This window comes from Panthera pardus, unplaced genomic scaffold (assembly GCF_024362965.1).
Source record: "Panthera pardus isolate Hobbes unplaced genomic scaffold, ASM2436296v1 HiC_scaffold_21, whole genome shotgun sequence".
NCBI lineage: Eukaryota > Metazoa > Chordata > Mammalia > Carnivora > Felidae > Panthera > Panthera pardus.
In genome coordinates this window covers 34,815,525-34,833,024 of record NW_026526777.1, presented here as the reverse complement: position 1 = coordinate 34,833,024, position 17,500 = coordinate 34,815,525, and the positions used below count along the sequence as shown (strand labels likewise).

At 47.5% G+C, this 17,500-nt stretch overlaps 1 long non-coding RNA gene across 2 annotated transcripts; it reads left to right on the top strand.

Moving 5' to 3' along the window:
* Positions 1 to 795: 795 nt before the first annotated feature.
* LOC109250644 (uncharacterized) lies at positions 796 to 10,421 on the top strand. 2 transcript variants are annotated; one of them, XR_002073127.2, is made up of 4 exons: positions 796 to 1,049; positions 1,647 to 1,751; positions 4,063 to 4,226; positions 10,276 to 10,421. It is a non-coding gene; the product is annotated as an uncharacterized LOC109250644 (long non-coding RNA). The 2 variants fall into 2 exon arrangements; XR_008424762.1 differs by lacking the exons at positions 1,647 to 1,751; positions 4,063 to 4,226.
* The last annotated feature ends 7,079 nt before the right edge of the window (positions 10,422 to 17,500 follow it).

Here is a 17,500-nt window from a genome sequence, read left to right as displayed (position 1 = left end):
TGCCAGTGTTTCTAAGCGCAAAAAGGCTGTGACGTACCTTCTGGAGAAAATACGTGTGTTAGTTAGATAAGCTTCACTCAGGCATGAGTTATAGTGCTGTTGGCTGTGAGTTCAATGTGAACAAATAGCAAAATATAGTAAATTAGGTGCCTTGAAACAAAAACGCACATGATAAAGATTAGGTGTTGGCCAGTGGCTGAAGCTGTCACGGCCAGGGGCTCACAGGAACCTAACCCTGTGAGTCCCCTAGGAACAACAGTTCTGTATTCGCTAAGTCATGTTCATGGCAACACTATAGGACATAAAAGCTGCAAATAAGGAGAGTCAACTGTATTTTTTTCCACTCTCAAGTAAAATTACACCCACGCACACATACGTATACATTTATCTTTAAGGACACTCCTGGAACAGAAGACTTTGAAAAACCATTTGTGATGGGAGACAAGACCTCTAAAGAACCTGCTCAATGACCTTTAAGAAGAAAAACTCTGAGTAAATGTCAGCTTTTGTTTCGTTGGATGAGGCTGTAAATGTGGGGCCAGAGTTGAGCCATTGGCTCTGGTGGTGCTCCTTCTCTGCCCTCTCCTTCATCAGCTTCTCCCCTGAATATGTGTTGGGCACATGTTTTGAAAATTTTAGATTGAAGACGGGCTAAATCATGAGTCTGCCCTATATGCCCGCAGGTCCCTGTCCCACACTGTCCCCGTGACTGTGGTTGGAAACTCAAATGGGTCACACTCTGATTCCATACTCTTTCCCCTATGTCTGCTTACCTCCGCCTTGTCGGGGAGCATTCTTCACCTTGGATTCTAGAATGCTGAGGAATAATTAGAAAGATCTTGTCACCCTCCTGTTGAGCACAAGTCACTTTCCTCTGGTTCCACGAGCGCTGTCTTCTCACCAGGTCATCCTGAAACAAAAATGGAAACACTTGGAAATTCCATGTTTCAGACAGTAATAGTGGATGTTTTCCTAAGGAATGAAAAGTATCCTACAAGCTACAAGTAGCACATGGCTACTTCTATGGCTTTTCCACATCTTATGATGAGGTATGTTTAATATCTGTATTATCTCTCTTTTCCCTAATTTCACCGCACTCATCATATCTCTGGCTACTGTTCTTTTTCTCCCGTACAACGATTTTCACTTCTTTCCATTCAGTCCCCAGCTCAGTGTGTTGTTCCACCCCAACAAAGTTTCAAAAGCACAACGTTTCAAAATCCGTGAACACCTTTGATGCCTTATTTTCCACCAACTCTCTTTAGCCTTTGACATCATTAACTATGTCCTCATTTTCTGAGCACTTGTGGAAGGAGAAAATAAAACTTAGGGCAATAGAATGCTAGGGCAAAAGGGCTCCTAGAGACCATAGATCAAGCCGCTCAGTTTGCAGGGGAAGAAGTGAGTAACTTGCCAGAAATCATGGCTCCAGATGGTGGAAGGGTTCCAGTACCGACTCCCCAGTAGCATCTGGTCTTTCAGGCTGCAGCTTCTGCTATTCCAACGTGGCGTCCTATCCAAACATTATACAGGTCTGACTCCGGCCAACTCCATGATTGGCTGGGCTGGAGTACGTTCAAGGTGATAGATCTATCCTTTCTGTCATTTTACTCTCCTCTGCCTCCCCGGGGGCCTCTACCCCTCAGGCTGGCCTTTTGCTGATCATGACACCAGAGAATCAATACCAAGAAGAGAAGCAGATTGAAAGTGCCAGGCGGAATCCTTGAAAATGCCACGGTGCATTGATAAAGGTAAACTGATTAGAACTTTGCAGAGTTGAAGACCTTTGGACCTTTATTCTGTAGAGCAAAACAGTGGCTGTGCTGTAAAGGAAGGTGGGGGTATCTCCTACTTAAGCTGTGCACTACCATTTGCCCAGATACCCCAGCCAACTTCCTGTGTCTGCTTCTAATAAATATCGTGGGTCCTTGCACGTAGAAAGGCACACAGTAAAGGTAAAAAGACAAGACTTTTAGAATGAATAGGAAGGAAGGAAGGGAGGAAAGAAGGGAGAGGGAAAGAAGTGTCAGCTTAAGTAATCCCCACAGGTATGGCTGTTGCAGGGGTGGGGCATTCAATTCAGGGAAAACTCCCGCTCCTTATGAACAACTAAGAGTCCTGGACTCCAGCTTCTACGTGTAAAGCTGCTTCTTTGTCCTGAGCCTTTGGGAGGACTCCTCATACTGATGGAAAACTGGGAGGAATCCATCATATCGCATACAGGGCACCATGAGATTCAATTCCTATAATAAGCAGCTCACTGCTCACACCATGGCTGTCTCTCTCTCTCAAAAATAAAGAAACACTGAAAAAAAAAAAAAGAATTTCTACAAAAGGGGGCATCTGGGTGGCTCAGTTGGTTGAGCGAACAATTTCGGTTCAGGTTGTGACCTCGCAGCTCCTGGGTTCTAGCCCCACGATGGGCTCTCTGCCGACAGCTCAGAGCCTGGAGCCTGCTTCAGATTCTGTGTCTCCCCCTCTCTCTCTGCCCCTCCCCTGCTCACTCTGTCTCTCCCTCTCAAAAATAAATAAGCATTAAAAAAAGAATTAATAATAAATAGCCCAAAGCTCTGGCAGGGCACAGATATAACAGAGTTAAAAGACATATCTTTGTTTCTATAAACCCCTACAGTGCCCTCAGAATTTGAAAGGAGAAACTGTGTTGAAGGGTGTTCCCTTTTTTTCTAACTCGCCAATCTTTTACTAATGGACTTTAAATATCATAACAGCTTAATCCCTGTTGTCCTTAAACTTTTTATTTCTTTTTGATTTCATTTTTATAGGGCAGCCGAAAGCTAGATTTTCTTTATTAAATTGAAGGGCAGAATGCAATGGGAAAATGTTTTGCTAGATGTAAAACACCCTACGAATGTTAGTCATTAATATTGTCATTTATTAGCTAACGCGGATTCTCATTAGGAAGAGTTTGGTGAGTCTGTCTCCCACTTAGCCACCCTCAGCATCATGTGCTGTTATTTTATGATGTGGAATAAGCTGGGAAGAGAGAGGAAGAAATAAACCTTCCATATGCCACACGCTATCAGATTTAAAAAAAAAAAAAAGGATCTCTATTTAAAGATTTCTTCATTCAGCAAATATTTATCTATTTTTTAAAGTGTATTTATTTATTTTGAGAGAGGGAGAGAGAGAATGCAAATGGGGGCAGGGCCGAGAGAGAGGGAGGGAGAGAGACAGAATCCGAAGCAGGCTCCGTACTGAGCCGGAGTCAGACGCTTAACTGACTGAGCTGCCCAGGCGTCCCAGAAAATATTTATTGAATAGCTATTTCTGGAAGCAACACAGAGGTGAGTTAACTAGTCTACCCTCAAAGACCTTAGTGCATTCGAAGAAGACACTTTTTAAAAAATTAAACAACAGGGGCACCTGGGTGGCTCAGTTGGTTAAGTGGCCGACTTCGGCTCAGGTCATGATCTCACGGTCCGTGAGTTCAAGCCCCGCGTCGGGCTCTGTGCTGACAGCTCGGAGCCTGGAGCCTGTTTCAGATTCTGTGTCTCCCTCTCTCTGACCCTCCCCCGTTCATGCTCTGTCTCTCTCTGTCTCAAAAATAAATAAACGTTAAAAAAAAATTTTTAAAAAAATCAAACAACAAATTTGTCGTAAAAAAAATTGTGTTCAGTGCAATGAAGAAAAAGAGCAGGTGCCCGGGAGAATGTAACAGGAGGCCTTAGTTACACAGGGAGGGAGGTTCAAGGACGAGTAGAGTGCCTAGCACTAGAGCATGTGCTAGATTGATATTTATTGAGTGAATGGACAAGCAGTAAATGAATTAATTAAGGGTCTCTCTGCGTAAGTGATATTTAAGCTCGGAACTGAAAGAAGCATAGGAAGGAGCCAAGAAAAGAGCTTGGGACTTTTAAAGAACGGAAAAAAAGCCAGGAAGAGGATGAGCCGGGAAGGTGATGTGAAGGACAGAGGCAGGGGGATGGTGGATCATACAGAGCTCCGCGGGCCACTGGCACGATTTTGTTTTCTCTTGTTGGCATGGCTGGCCCGCGAAGCTTTCTCCCAGGAGTTAACCTAATCTGATTCGATCTCTCAAAGGATCGCTCTGGCTGTTGCTTGAAGAACGAAGGGAGGGTTGGGACCTAGGGGCCCACGTTCGGAGACCACTTAACCAGCTGTTGTAGGAGTCTCGACTAATGACCCCCATGGCGTGGCCCAGTGTGGAGGCAGCATCGATGGAAATGAGCAGACAGACTCATGAGGTCCGTTGAATTTAGAATTAAGAGACCTTCGATAATTGCTCGGGAGGTGATGGAGAGATCAGGCTGCCTGGAGAATTCTGGCTGGGGCGACTGAGTGGATGAACCGGTGGGGAACACTGAAGTGGTTTGGGGTGGGTGGTGGTCGTAATTTCAATGTGAGAAGAAAGGAAACATCGCGGTCAGATGAGAGCAGCATGTTGGGTCCAGGGAGTGAGATGGGCGAGATCTACTGTGCTCACCTCCTTTTTCCTCGGCAATCGGTGTTTCTCAGTACGTCTTTCAAAAGCACCTGTGTGGAATGCAGTTCTACCAGCTCTGACTGGACAGTATAGCACGGCACATGACTCGTCTCTGGGATCAAGGACACCTGAAAGGAGGAAGCACTCTTTTCACTTGCAGGGGTTTCGAGACTCCCCCAAAGGCCTGCGCTGTGAAATTCACTAAGCTAGGATCGGTTGTTAGCTCTTCCTTAAGCTGACCCTACTATCTCTGCACAGCATCCTCCTTCCCACGATTCTTTCACTTCTCATAACGTTTCAGGGAACCTCTCGATTAGGTGACAATAGTCATTTTTTTTAAGTGTGTTAAAATACACATAACGTCCAATTAACCATTTTAACCATTGTCAAGTGTACATACAGCTCAATACAGCTAGTATCAAGGGCATTCACTGTGGCACAACCGTCACCAGGGTCCGTCCCCTGAACGCTTTCCGTCTTGCAACACAGAATCTCTGTCCCCGTTAAACAATAGCTCCCCATCCCCGCCCCCCCCACACACACACACTAATAGCGTTTTTTCGCTTAGCTGTAACAATTTTAATCGCCCTGCAAAGGGAGATCTCCTGTCTTGGCTGGGACAGATTAGGCCATAGGCAGAGGAGTGGCGAGCCAGCCAGCTAGGGCTTTGTCCTGGATGAGCATCAGAAGTTCCTGAATATGCCAGGTGAAAAAGAACAACGGAACTCCAAATGGGAACCAAAATGAGGAGGAGTCAGAGCCCAGCACTTTGCGAAGTTTTCTCCCACCATCAGGGGGCGACTTTCTGTGCCTTCCCAGATAAAGCTTCGGCATTGCTGTGTTTTCCTGTGACCAGCTTTGTCGAGATACAATTCACATAACATACAATTCACTGGTTTAAATTGTACACTTCGATGGTTTCGGTGTATTTACGGAGTTTGCAGCCGCCACGCCCCGTCAATTTTGGGACACTTTTATCACCCCCAGAAAGAAACCCTAAACCTATGAGCAGTCACACCCGACCCTCCCATCACCCACAGCCTGACTGCCTGGCCGGAGGCAACTATTAGGCTACTCTCTTTGTTTATGAAGTTTATGATTTGCCTGTTCGGGACACTTCGTGTCAAGGGAAGCCCACAATATGTGGCCTTTTATGACAGGTGTTTTGTTTTAACAGAGGAACGCATTGCTCTCTGGCGAGCATTTCCCTTAGTGAGCGGTGGAAAACAATAGCCCTGACCCCACATCACAGCTAGGCAAGCTGGCAGAATCGCAGTGTTGAAGGGGCTGACTGAAACGCCCCCTCCCTTGGGGTCCCCCGGGGCAGAGGATCAGGGTTTCCGAGCTCCCTATCTCATCATCCTGTCAAAAAGCATAAATGCCATCCCTTCTGTCCCCGGGGGAGTCCCTGGAGCTCAACGCTCCAGGTGATGGGAAAGCCTCGGGCCTCCAAGCATTTCAGGTCCCAATTCTCTGCCCTTTATCATCGGAGGTTATCCTGGAGGGAAGAGAGACTCAGGTTGACGCTGTGAAACAGGCCTTCCAGCAGGGCCAAGGGACCAAACGGCCTCCCAAACGTCTCACGCGGGAAGCACCAGGAAGATTCCGCCCTAAAAATATTCTTGGGCTGGCACAGGAATTCCTCGGATAGCAATTCTTTTCTTTGGGTAAATCACAAACTCGCCCTCCACGTGTTTAGCGCTTCAGTTTACCAAGCACTTGGGCACATATTGCCTTTGCAATATCTTTCATTCTATTAGTTTTGATAGAGCACTATCCATCTGTTTCCTTGTAACGAGATTGTTGAAGACGAGGGGCTTGGCCTCATTGGCGCTCCCAGAACACTTTCCGCTTACCTCTATTACAGCACTTAGCACCTTTTATTATAGCTATTTGTTTACACAGTTTACTTGCCCCGTTAGGCTGTGAGGTACCACAGAGGGGAAGCTTCCAGACCCGGCACACTGCAGGGCACATAGTGGGCGGACGGGAACCAATGGCGGCGCTCCCAGCCCCTCTCGCGGGAAGAAACCCAGGCCTTACGCCTGTAAAGATATCAAGGATTGACTGAAGAACTTGTTAGCTTCGGACTCAGGGCTTTCCGCTTTGCAGAAGTGCTTATAACGGGCCTATGTTTGCAATTTACAAAGGGCATTCACATACATTGTCTCAAGTGACCTTCATAATAGCCTTGTAACAGAGGTACACCATCTCGGAGCGTTAACAAATAAGGAAACGGTCTCGGAGATGTCAGGCAATTTACTGGGCAAACCAGCCTGAAGCGAGGGCTTGGCAGAACTGGATTTAAATGCTAGTTCCGTCCCTTCTTGCTGGTGATTTAACCGAGCCGTGGTGACTTCATGTCTAAAATGGGAATTGTAAACCCTGCCTTGTTGAAGTTTCTGAGATTTATAGATAACGTAAATACATCGCTTGGCTTATAGTGAGCCCTGAATGAATGGCGACTACTATTGTGGCTAGTTGGAAATTGGAAGCTAAAAGTTACAGCTGCATTTTTTAAAGCAGCCCTCTGGGGGTGCAGTACCTTCTTTTAAGGTAGAAATACCCAGGGATGGATAACAGTTTAAGACTGGAGCATCAGAGCAGAAGGTATCAGTCCAGTATTGGGGAGGCGATACCAGTGTTACAGAAGGGAATCTTGGAGATGCAGGGGGACAAAGGTAAACGTTACTGACCTCACCATTCTCTTTTCGACGTAGTTTTAGGGCACAGGGAGCGGGGAGGCGGGCCAGCTAGAGTATCCTGACGCTGTACTGCACAGCCTACGACCCCCTATAAATCCTTTAGGAGAGCAACCTTGAACCTTGACACACAGAACCTGTGGCCTCGGCCATCATCGTTCCCCAATGCCTTCCTTTCTCTGTTCCCCTCTGTTCCTCGGGGGGAGAACATTTGGCAAATTCCCACACTCCCTTGAGGCCGGGTGAGCGGCTTTCCAGATTGGTTATGAATCAGAGAAGCATGTGCATTTGTTTGACTTTGATGTGTCAACACTTGTCTGCATGTGTCTCCTTTTGCAATGTTTGGAAAGCGAGGGTCTAGAAGATGAAGTGTTACCTCTTGCCTTGGCCACACTTGGATTGAATAGCCTAGTCACTCTGAATTCATTTGGTGTTTATGGGAATATCATATGTAGTTCTGTCGACATTCCCTAACCATTATAATGCAGTTACCGTAGATAATGCTCTCCTAGTGCAATATGTTATCGCCATTTTAACAACCTGACATACGATCGGCTCCTATTATCACTTAAATGAATCCATTAAGCAGCTAGAGGCTTCCAGGAGTCGGATATGAGAGCGTCAAATGGGCAAACCTGTGCCACTTCCAACAGGGCCGACCTCATCAGCTGGAGGAAAGACTCGTTCCACCCGAGGGTCACCCAGCCAGCTCGCCCAAGGACTTGGGAAACCGTGCCCTTCAGAAGCTGAGTTAGTCCCCAGGCCCCGAGCTAGGAGAGAAACTCCCACCTTATTACACCCTTCTTTAATGTACAAAAGAAATGTTGGTGCCTAACAGCAAGGCAATGAGATGTAATCAAATTCACAATTCTGACTACAGAGCTGAGTAGTTTAGGTCTGAGGGAGGCAGCAAATTATACAGAGACATGAAATTGTGCCTGAAATTACCACTTGCCTGCGGGGTTTGATTTGAAGGATAATAATAGTGTCGACTAACATTTGTAAAATGTATGAGGTTTACAAACCCTTATCACATACGCTGTGGTCTATTTGCTCCTCAAAAGCACCCAATCATGTAAAAACTGTTATCCCCATTTTACAGATGGGGAAAGGGAGTTTTCCCTCAAGTCAGCATCACAGGATTATATGAGGAGTAAACAAAATATCGGATGTAAAATGTGCTTCGGTAAGCACTCTCCATACATTCTCTTATGCCGAGATAGTCCTCAATGGAAAGGGTCCTCCATCCAAAATTCTCTCTCCGTCTACCCTGAACTTGATCCCAAACCCCCCACCATTCAGTCAACGGTCCGATTGGTATTGGATCCCTGTGACAGGTGCATCATAGGAGTCTGGCACCTTGAGTCCGTTTTTATAAACTGGCCGGTGATGGGAAGAGCCAGGAACTCGGGGACCAAAAGTATTTGGTATAATTAAAAAATTCAATGTCACGATGAATGGAGTTTCAGTTACTATGATGAACCACCAAATTAATTTTGCAGGAAGTGTCCCTTAGACCACCACACAGTGAGAAATCCCAGCACTCTAAGAGGTTTGGGTCAGGAGAGAGTCTGAATTTCAAAATTAAACAAGGGAGGGGCGCCTGGGTGGCTCAGTTGGTTGAGCGTCCGACTTCGGCTCAGGTCATGATCTCACGGTCTGTGAGTTCCAGCCCCGCGTTGGGCTCTGTGCTGACGGCTCGGAGCCTGGAGCCTGCTTCTGATTCTGTGTCTCCCTCTCTCTCTGCCCCTGCCCCCCTCATGCTCTGTCTCTCTCTCTCTCTGTCTCTCTCTCTTTCTGTCAAAAATAAATAAACATTAAAAAAATAAAATTAAACAAGGGAAAGTCTGTCCTCAGTGGGGATAGCATAGACTTTTTTTTTTGAAAGACCGTTTTTTAGAATAGTTTGAGGTCCACAGCAAAACTGGGAGGCAGGTTCAGATATTTCCCCTATACCCTGCCCCCCCCCCCAACACACACACAGCATGGACATTAAGTGCCAGCTTCCAGGACTCAAGGTAAGATAGAGCATGAAGCTCTCATGGGTAAGAAGGGAGGAAGAGAAGAAGGAACCCAAAGACACAGAGGTGGTTCTGCCTGGCCAAAGCCTAGAGCAGATAATCCCAAGACAGGGGAGCCGTAGAGCCCAGAGGAGAGTGGGGCTCCTGGGGGAGCAGGGACCCACTCTCTGTACACTGTGTAAGCCATCCCGATGCCAGCTGGGGCTCCAGCCTCCTCAAAGCTTTGGGTGATTGTGCCTCGAACCATTCAGTTCCAAGGTTGAATGCCTCCCTCTAGCCCTCTGCATTCCGGGCAGCCATTCTTGGTTTTGTCTCTTGCTTGGAGTTCAATAACATCCTATTCACTTGTTTTTCTTTTCTTTTCTTTTCTTTTCTTTTCTTTTCTTTTCTTTCTTTTCTTTTTTTTTTTTTTACTTTCTTTGAGGATCTGTGGGATCATACAGGGGGTGGAGGTGGGGTCACGGTTCAGAGTGGTTCCTGCTCTACTGTCTCTCCTTATCTCATCGCTGAACCCCTCATGCCCTTTACCCCACTGCCCTTAGAAACTCACGGGTGCCTTGAGTGGCTCAGTCAGTTAAGTGTCCAACTCTTGATTTCAGCTCAGGTCATGATCTCATGGTCCTGAGATCGAGCCCTGAGTTGGACTCCATGCTGACACTGTGGAACTTGCTTAGGATTCTCTCTCTCCCTCTCTCTCTCTCTCTGCCCTTCTCCTGCTCTCTGTCTCTCGAAAGAAAGAAAGAAAGAAAGAAAGAAAGAAAGAAAGAAAGAAAGAAAGAGAAGAAAAGGAAGGGAAGGGAAAGGAAAGGAAAGGAAAGGAAAGGAAAGGAAAGGAAAGGAAAGGAAAGGAAAAAAAAAAGAAACACGGAATCAATGTGTGACCCTTCCCACAGCACACAGACCCCTCTGCTTCCTTCCTAGGACCAGCCCTGTCAAGTCAGTTTCCCTTTTGTAGCCCCGAACTAACTGTTCCCAACCTTGGCCGCCCCTGTCTTGGGGAATCCTGGTGGATTTATATTCTCCATCTCATTTCGGCCATTTTTATGTGCTTTTTAATTTTCCTTCTGTAACTCTGTATTTCTTGCAGGGCCAGAGGGGAGAAAAGACGATGGTCAGAGGAAGTTAAAGGGCACTGCAGCAAACTATATCTACTTCACAATCGTGTCCTGACACTAATAAGCTGTAAATGGCATTCACCTGCAGACAAATAAACTGGCGACTCTAGTCACACTGCCTTAGCTTCCAGGCGAAACAATATGCAAAATACCTAAGCATCTAGGCAGAAAGGAGCTGGCCAGCCATAGGACCCTGCAGGTCCTGGGGTGCAAGCTCTCCCTCCAGACACTTCCATGCTATGTTCATTTTACAGCACGTCTGAATGAAGGAGTACCGGGGCATGAACGGAGGAAAGCAAATTCAGTGCTCCGCCCTGGATTTGCTGGAGATGGAGGGAGGTGCAGTGGTGACCCCTGACAAAGGGGGACCTCTTGTGCAAAGGGAACATTCCCTGCCCAGCGGAGCAGGTCTATCACAAAGAAGCCTGGAAAGGATGTTGCCCCCTCTGCGGTTAATGGGGTAAAAAAGGGTACTTCCTCAGCTCTGCAACCTGTACCATCACATAAATTGAAACAGACAGAATTACCATTGATACAAATTAAAAACAAATAAAAAGGGTACACAGAGCTGATTCTGAGAGTTCAAACTCCATTACCCGCTGATTTACTGAGCAGTGACCTGTGATTGTGGGGAGGGGGGTGCAGGAGGAGTGAGGAGTCTCTGCGAATCCCATCAACCCCATTGCCATGTGGCACACCAGTCAATAAGCTATTTAATTTAATGGGAAGCAGTATTGACGAGCCGGAGAAAGCAAGTCACAAAAATGCAGCTGCACAGAGCAGATAAAGTCTTCAACCTGGCCTCACTCTCGGGGTACCCTCCTCCCCCTCAGCATCTCCTCCGGCAGAATCAGAGGAGGGATCCATGGGATTTGGGGGGCGTTGGGGCCCCAAGGGGACGGTGCGTAGGAGGGATTACCAGCACCGACAGACGAAGTCCGCGAGAGGTGGGTTGCAGGGAAGATTGGGAAGAAAATGGGAAACAGATCTTTGGAACTGAGGACAATACTATAAATGAGCTTTCAGAGTGAAGGCAGCCACGAAAGGGGGAGGCCAGCAATTCTAGAGGGAAACCCAACAGCTGCATCCCAGGAGAATGAGCCCATCTGTTTGTTTTACTCTCTCTTATGGGGTCAGGTCAGGAGAGAAACACTCCCAGAACCAGAAGCACCCTTTGCCCTCCCACAAAATGGAAGCTGAGAAGCCAAGTAGGTCACACTCGCGTCTGGGGCTGCGGTGGGGAAGGCGAGGGAGATTTTTAGAAAGTGATGGGACAAGTAGAAAATCAGAACTGGAAAGGGCCTGGGAAAAACGCTAGTTCGGTGTCCCCCCTCCCACCCCTCCCCGGCCCACGCACTTGGGGAGAGCAAGGCCCGGAGAAGGGGAGCGAGACCCAGAAGGTAAGGAAGGCGAATGTGAGGGAGCTGGATCCTTTCGGTCCCAGTTCGGTGCTCTGCCCACCGCTTTGCAGAGTGTAAGGGACCCAGGAGAACACGCGGGGCTTGGACCACTCCCAGCCTTCGCACATGCGGGGCTTTAAGACAGGCGTTTAGAGAAATAAACAGAAAAGAGCTGGTTGGTAGAGTTGTCCTATAGACTGATATTTATTTTTTAAACAAACATGGAAAGAGTGCGTATTTGTGAAACAGGTATTGTTCTGAGTGTTCTGTGAACGTCAGTTCCTTTCATCTTCAAAATGACCCTGTAAGAGAGGTACTATTTTTATCTGTATTGTGACAGATGAAGGAATTGGGGTACAGAGGCGTAGCTTTCTCAAGGCTCATCCAGCTGGGATCTGAAGGCAGGCAGCCAGACTCTGGAGTCCATACAAAGTGCTGTGCTATTTCCAGTAATAATAATAGTAATAATAACCACCATTGGTTGATTGCTTACCAAGTGCCTAGTGTGCTGTGAAACATTGTATTCTGTAAATATCAAAACAATTGCATGCGGCAGGTGTCATTACTCCCGTTTGACAAATGAGTAAACTGAGGCTCAGACTGGTGAAGAAAATCACATAAATCTCACAGCTAGGAAGTGCCAGAGCCAGGCCTCAGAGCCAGGTCTGTCCCACTACAAAGCCCGTTCTCCTACCACTCTTTGAGCTCGTCCCCTCCATGTCCCCAGCAGAAGAAGGAGGTGCTACCTGCGGCTCTCACACGACCCCCTGGCGTAACCTCATACGTCAGCTTCTCGTACCTGAGTCAATTATTCACCTCGACGTGCCTCCAGACCCTTGTTTGTTGAATGGAGGCACTACCTCTCAGGACTGTTACGAAGATTGAATGATATAAAGGTATTCGTGATTAATGCTTAGCGTGATCATGGTGATGAATGCATCGTCATGTACAACCAGTATGTACAAGGCACGGTTCTGGGCACCGGGGGTGTAGCAGCAGAGATGGCTTCCTGGGTATACGACCTGTGTGGTTGGGTAGAGTCCTGTGTTAAGAAAGGCCTCCCACCTGGGGTTCAGGGCTCTGGTGGTGCTGACTTAAAATTCTCAGTAATTGTATCTTTCAATTTGTATGTTGCAAGTCTGATGGGACAATGGAGCATGCCGAGGGCTTCGAGCCTCAGCCTCAAGTGCAGTCCTGTCTCCCAGAAACAGATGAGGGACCACTGCTCCTCCCTGCTCTCTGGGGCTCTGAACCCACCTGGTCTCCCCCTCCCAACCCCCATCCAGCAACCAGCGCTGCCCTTGCCCCCCAGCGGGGGTCTGAGTGCATAGCTGGAGAGAGCCAGGCGTGCCTGCTGAGCATGCGGGCTGAGAGCATGACTGAGCATTCCTGCTCCGGTGTCGCAGTGCCAACATGTAACTTGGCAGGTGGCCTTCGTCCATCCCCGATCCGGGTAAAGAGAGTGTCCCAGCACAAAGACTGCAATACCCTTGGGGGTTGCCTGCCCATGATGAATTAGAGTAGTGGGCCTGTGGGAAGGGGAGATGACCCGGTTCGACATTTCTGCCTCTGTGTGGCACATTGCCTCAGTCCTGCAGATGGAACCTGGCAGTCCACGGACCTCAAGTGCCTTGAGTCGCAAAGTGGTCATGTGGGCACCAGTGAGGGTCTGCACTGGCTCAGCATCTATGCCTGTGCCTGACAGAGAGCAACTTAATCAGCAAAGAAACACCACCATGAGAGTCCAAGAGAGACTGGAAAAAAAGAAAAAAAAAAGCTTTATATTTGACCTTGAACAGCACTTTTTTCCTGCTTTTTTTTTTTTTTTTTTTTTTAATTTGAGAGAGAGAGAGAAACCAAGCTAGGGAGAGGTGCAGAGGGAGAGGAGAGGAGAGAGGAGGAGAGGAGAGGAGAGGGGAGGAGAGGAGAGAGAACGTTAAGGAGGCTCCATGTTCAATGTGGAGCTCAAGGTGGGGCTCGATCCCATGACCCTAGGATCATGACCTGAGCTGATATCAAGAGTCAGGCACTCAACCGACTGAGCCACCCAGGTGCCCCATCTCCTGCTTTTTGAATAAAGGGCTTGCATTTTCATTTCGTACTGGGCCCCTGTATTAATTTGCTAAGGCTTCATAACACAATATTACAAAGTTAATGGCTTAGATGACAGAAATGGATTTTTACAGCCCTAGAGGCTACGAGCCCAAGATCAAGGTGTTGGCAAGATTGGTTTCTTCTGAAGCTTCTCTCCTTGATGTGGAGATGACCACCTTCTTGCTGTGCCCTCGCATGGGCACATTTCTCTGTGTGTGCACACTCCTGGTGTCTCTATGTATGTCCAAATTTTCTCTTCTTATAAGGACACCGGTCTGATTGGGTTATGGCTCATCCTAATGGCCTCATTTTAACTTAATTACTGTTTTAAAGGCCCTATCTCCAAATCCAGTCATATTCTGAAGCACTAAAGGTTAGGGCTTCTGCATATGAATTTGGAGGAGAACACAATTCAGCCCGTAATAGCCCCTCAAATTATGTTCCTAGTGTGGTACAGAAGTGGAGAAAATTTTCCATTCTCCTAGAGCTTACTTTCAGGAGCGAGGAGATCGGTAATTAAAAGGTAAATATGCAGTGCGTCAGATGGTGATAGGTGCTCTGAGGAACAATAACACAGGGTAAAAGGGACAGAGACTAATAGGGAAGGCACTTGCTGTTTTACATAAAATGACCAGGGAAAGCTTCTCCGATAACCTAACCTTTCAACAGAGACCGGAAGGAAGTCAGGAAATGAACTGGACATACACCAAGATGGCAGGAAAAAAGGACAGAGTTATTAGAATAGAGTCTGGCACACCGTCTTATATAAATATTTATCATCATCATCATCATCATCATCCCCATCACCATAATACTTGTTATTACTTTCCCCGAGTCTATTCTGCTGCAGGTAATAGAGACCTAACTGTTCTCCTCAGTCTTGAGTCATTCTGACCACAACTGACCAAGTTCAAGGACTTTCTATCCTGCAGCAGGTGAAGTCTGGGATTAATCTTGCTGTTGTGAGCTCCGGACCTCGTGCGCCCAGAGTGACTGAGCCCTACGAGTCCCAGGTACCAGCTGTGCCCCAACCAAGTGTCCCATTAATCCCTACTGAATGGGTTCTATATTTGTGACTAAGCTTCCAGGACCCCAAGACTCCTCTTCGACCCTTCATTTCTCATTCCCATTCTATTTCTTCATAACACCCTGACGTCCTTTTCTCCAGAGTACTGATTCTTAACTTGCTGTGGGGGGGAGGTAATGTTTCCTCCCAGGGATCCTTTGGCAATGTCTGGGGACGGTTTGGGATTGACACGATTTGGGGGGCTGCTACTGGCACTTGGTGTGTAAACCCCGCCCCCGATGGAGACAACAGCTCCCCCAGCAAAGACTTCCCCAGCCCAAAATAGCTGTAGCGCTGTACTTGAACACGCTGCCCTAGGGTTGATACAGAATGAAAATCCCTGCACTAACTGCCAAAAACAAGACAGAACAGGGGAGACAGGAGGAGAAATATAATATGAAAGATTCCCTTATTGGAATCCCTATTCACCCCCATTTCTTTCCCAGTGACCCAAAAAAGTGCCTGGAGGGCTCCCGTTAACACATGGTCACCCAAGCACCGGCAACCCAGACTCTGGATCTTGCTCACTATCTATGGTTTTAAAGCCCTGCATACCCACTTGGCTGGTCACCCTTCAGTTGGCCCCAAATGGGCTTCGCGGATGCCTTTGGAGACTGATTTTGGGGGACTTGCTACACCCCATGGGGGAACTGACAGCTGGGAATCTCACCACGCAAAATCAGCCCCAGCTCCTTATCCCTTCCCAGAATGGCTTCCCGCTGAGTCCGTCCCAGGGATGACACTGAGGTTGTCATACCAAGAAGGTCGGCCATGTCAGATCATAGTCAGATCGTACTGTCTGTCACATACACTCCCCTTCCATTCTACACCTGCTTGGGAATTGTCCCTTGAGCACCTTACGTCATAGAGCCCCCACAGATGTTCTTTAAATTGAATGGCACTTCCTCCTTACATGTGGCATGTCTTCCCCTCACCCTGCCTTTGGGCAGTGGGTTGTGGGTGGTGTGGTGGAGGCATAGAGCATTTCCCACTCATAGGTCAGGGGACAATGGCCCAGGGGCCAGCCAGTCGCAACAGTGTCTGAGAGCTTTTGTGATCTTCACAAGGCATGTCCCAGCAACCTGAAGACTCCCTTCAGACAAACTTCTAGAGCAAACAGACAACATCTAAGAGCTGAAAGGCGTCTTCCGAAAGTCACCAGCATCTTGGGGAACTGACGAAGTAGGGTCGCTTAAAGGTGGGGTTGGGGGGTGCAGAGAGGGAAAGAGGGCATCAGAGTAGGGACAATGTGTGGTGAGTTTGAAGCCAGGTTATTATACACAAAGCCTGTCGAGTGTCTCCCCGGAGGGCAGAGGTAAACGAGAAGAAGAGAGCATACCCACTGCTAAATATAAAGCAAAAGCGAGGGAGGGGCACCTGGGTGACTCGGTAAATTAAGCATCTGACTCTTGACATCAGCTCAGGTCCTGATCTCGTGTTCGTGAGCTCGAGCCCCGCATCTGGCTCCACACTGACAGTGCTTAGGATTCTCTCTCTCTCTCTCTCTCTCTCTTTTTCTCTGCCCCTCCCCCATTCACACGCTCTCTCTCAAAATAAATAAACATTAAAACGTGTTTTTTAAAGAGTGAGGGAGAGGAGGAGACAGGCAGTGTGAGGCAGGTGTTCTGGGCATCCGCTTGTTCCCCACCCTTTGGTTTGTCCTTCTCCCCTCACCCAGAAATGGATGGGCTGCTTCTCAGAAAAAGTTACAGAATTGCCTTGAATTGGGGCGCCGTAGCAAAGAAAGTGGGAGGAAGAGATTATGTAACATTTTGCTTAGCTTGAGAAATTTACTCGCAGGCAAGAAACACTGGACCAAGAGTCAAGAGGGCGTAGACCGGAGCTTTCTCACCGCTGCTTTTGGCTACCCGATCCTGGACGGTGATGAGACCTCTATAAACAGTGGTTTATCCACAATAAAACCATAATAACCACTCTGCCTCCACCAGAGCCTGTTTCGAGAACCAAATGAGATAATAACTGCGAATATGTTTTGTAAACGGTAAAACATTAAACTAGCATTTCCCATAATGTTCTCTGTAGAACATTAATTCCATGGGATGTTAGTGAGATTCTCAAGTCAAAACAAAACAAAACAAAACACAACAAAACACAACAATAAAGTGAAAGGGTTGTGGTGGTTGTTTTAAGCGTGGGATTTGTGAATATCTTTCCAATACTAAATTGACCGTGGAATCTTTTATTGCGGAATATCTTGCATGACTAAAGTTTCAGAGCACACGTTGGGAAATGTTTCCCTAAAGAAAGATAAGACATGATTCATACTACCCTTGGCTGTTGTATGAACGATAGCAATGTGCACAAGAGAAAAGGGTTAGGTTGCCCTGGCAGCAGGAGGAAGGGGTCCCAGATTTGTTGCTCCTCAAGTAAGGCTAACGCGCAAGAAAAGCGAAATCTGAGAACCCTGCGCTTTCCCAGAAAGTGAAGTGGGTTGAACTGTATCCCCACAAAAGCATGTTGAATCCCTAACTCCCGGCACTTCAAATGTGTCCTCGTTTGGAAAGAGGGGCCTTCACAGACATAATCAGGTCAACAATGAGGTCACTAGGGTGCGCCCTAATCCAATAAGACTGGTTCCTTATAAAAGGGGGAAATTTGGACACAGGGAGGGACAGG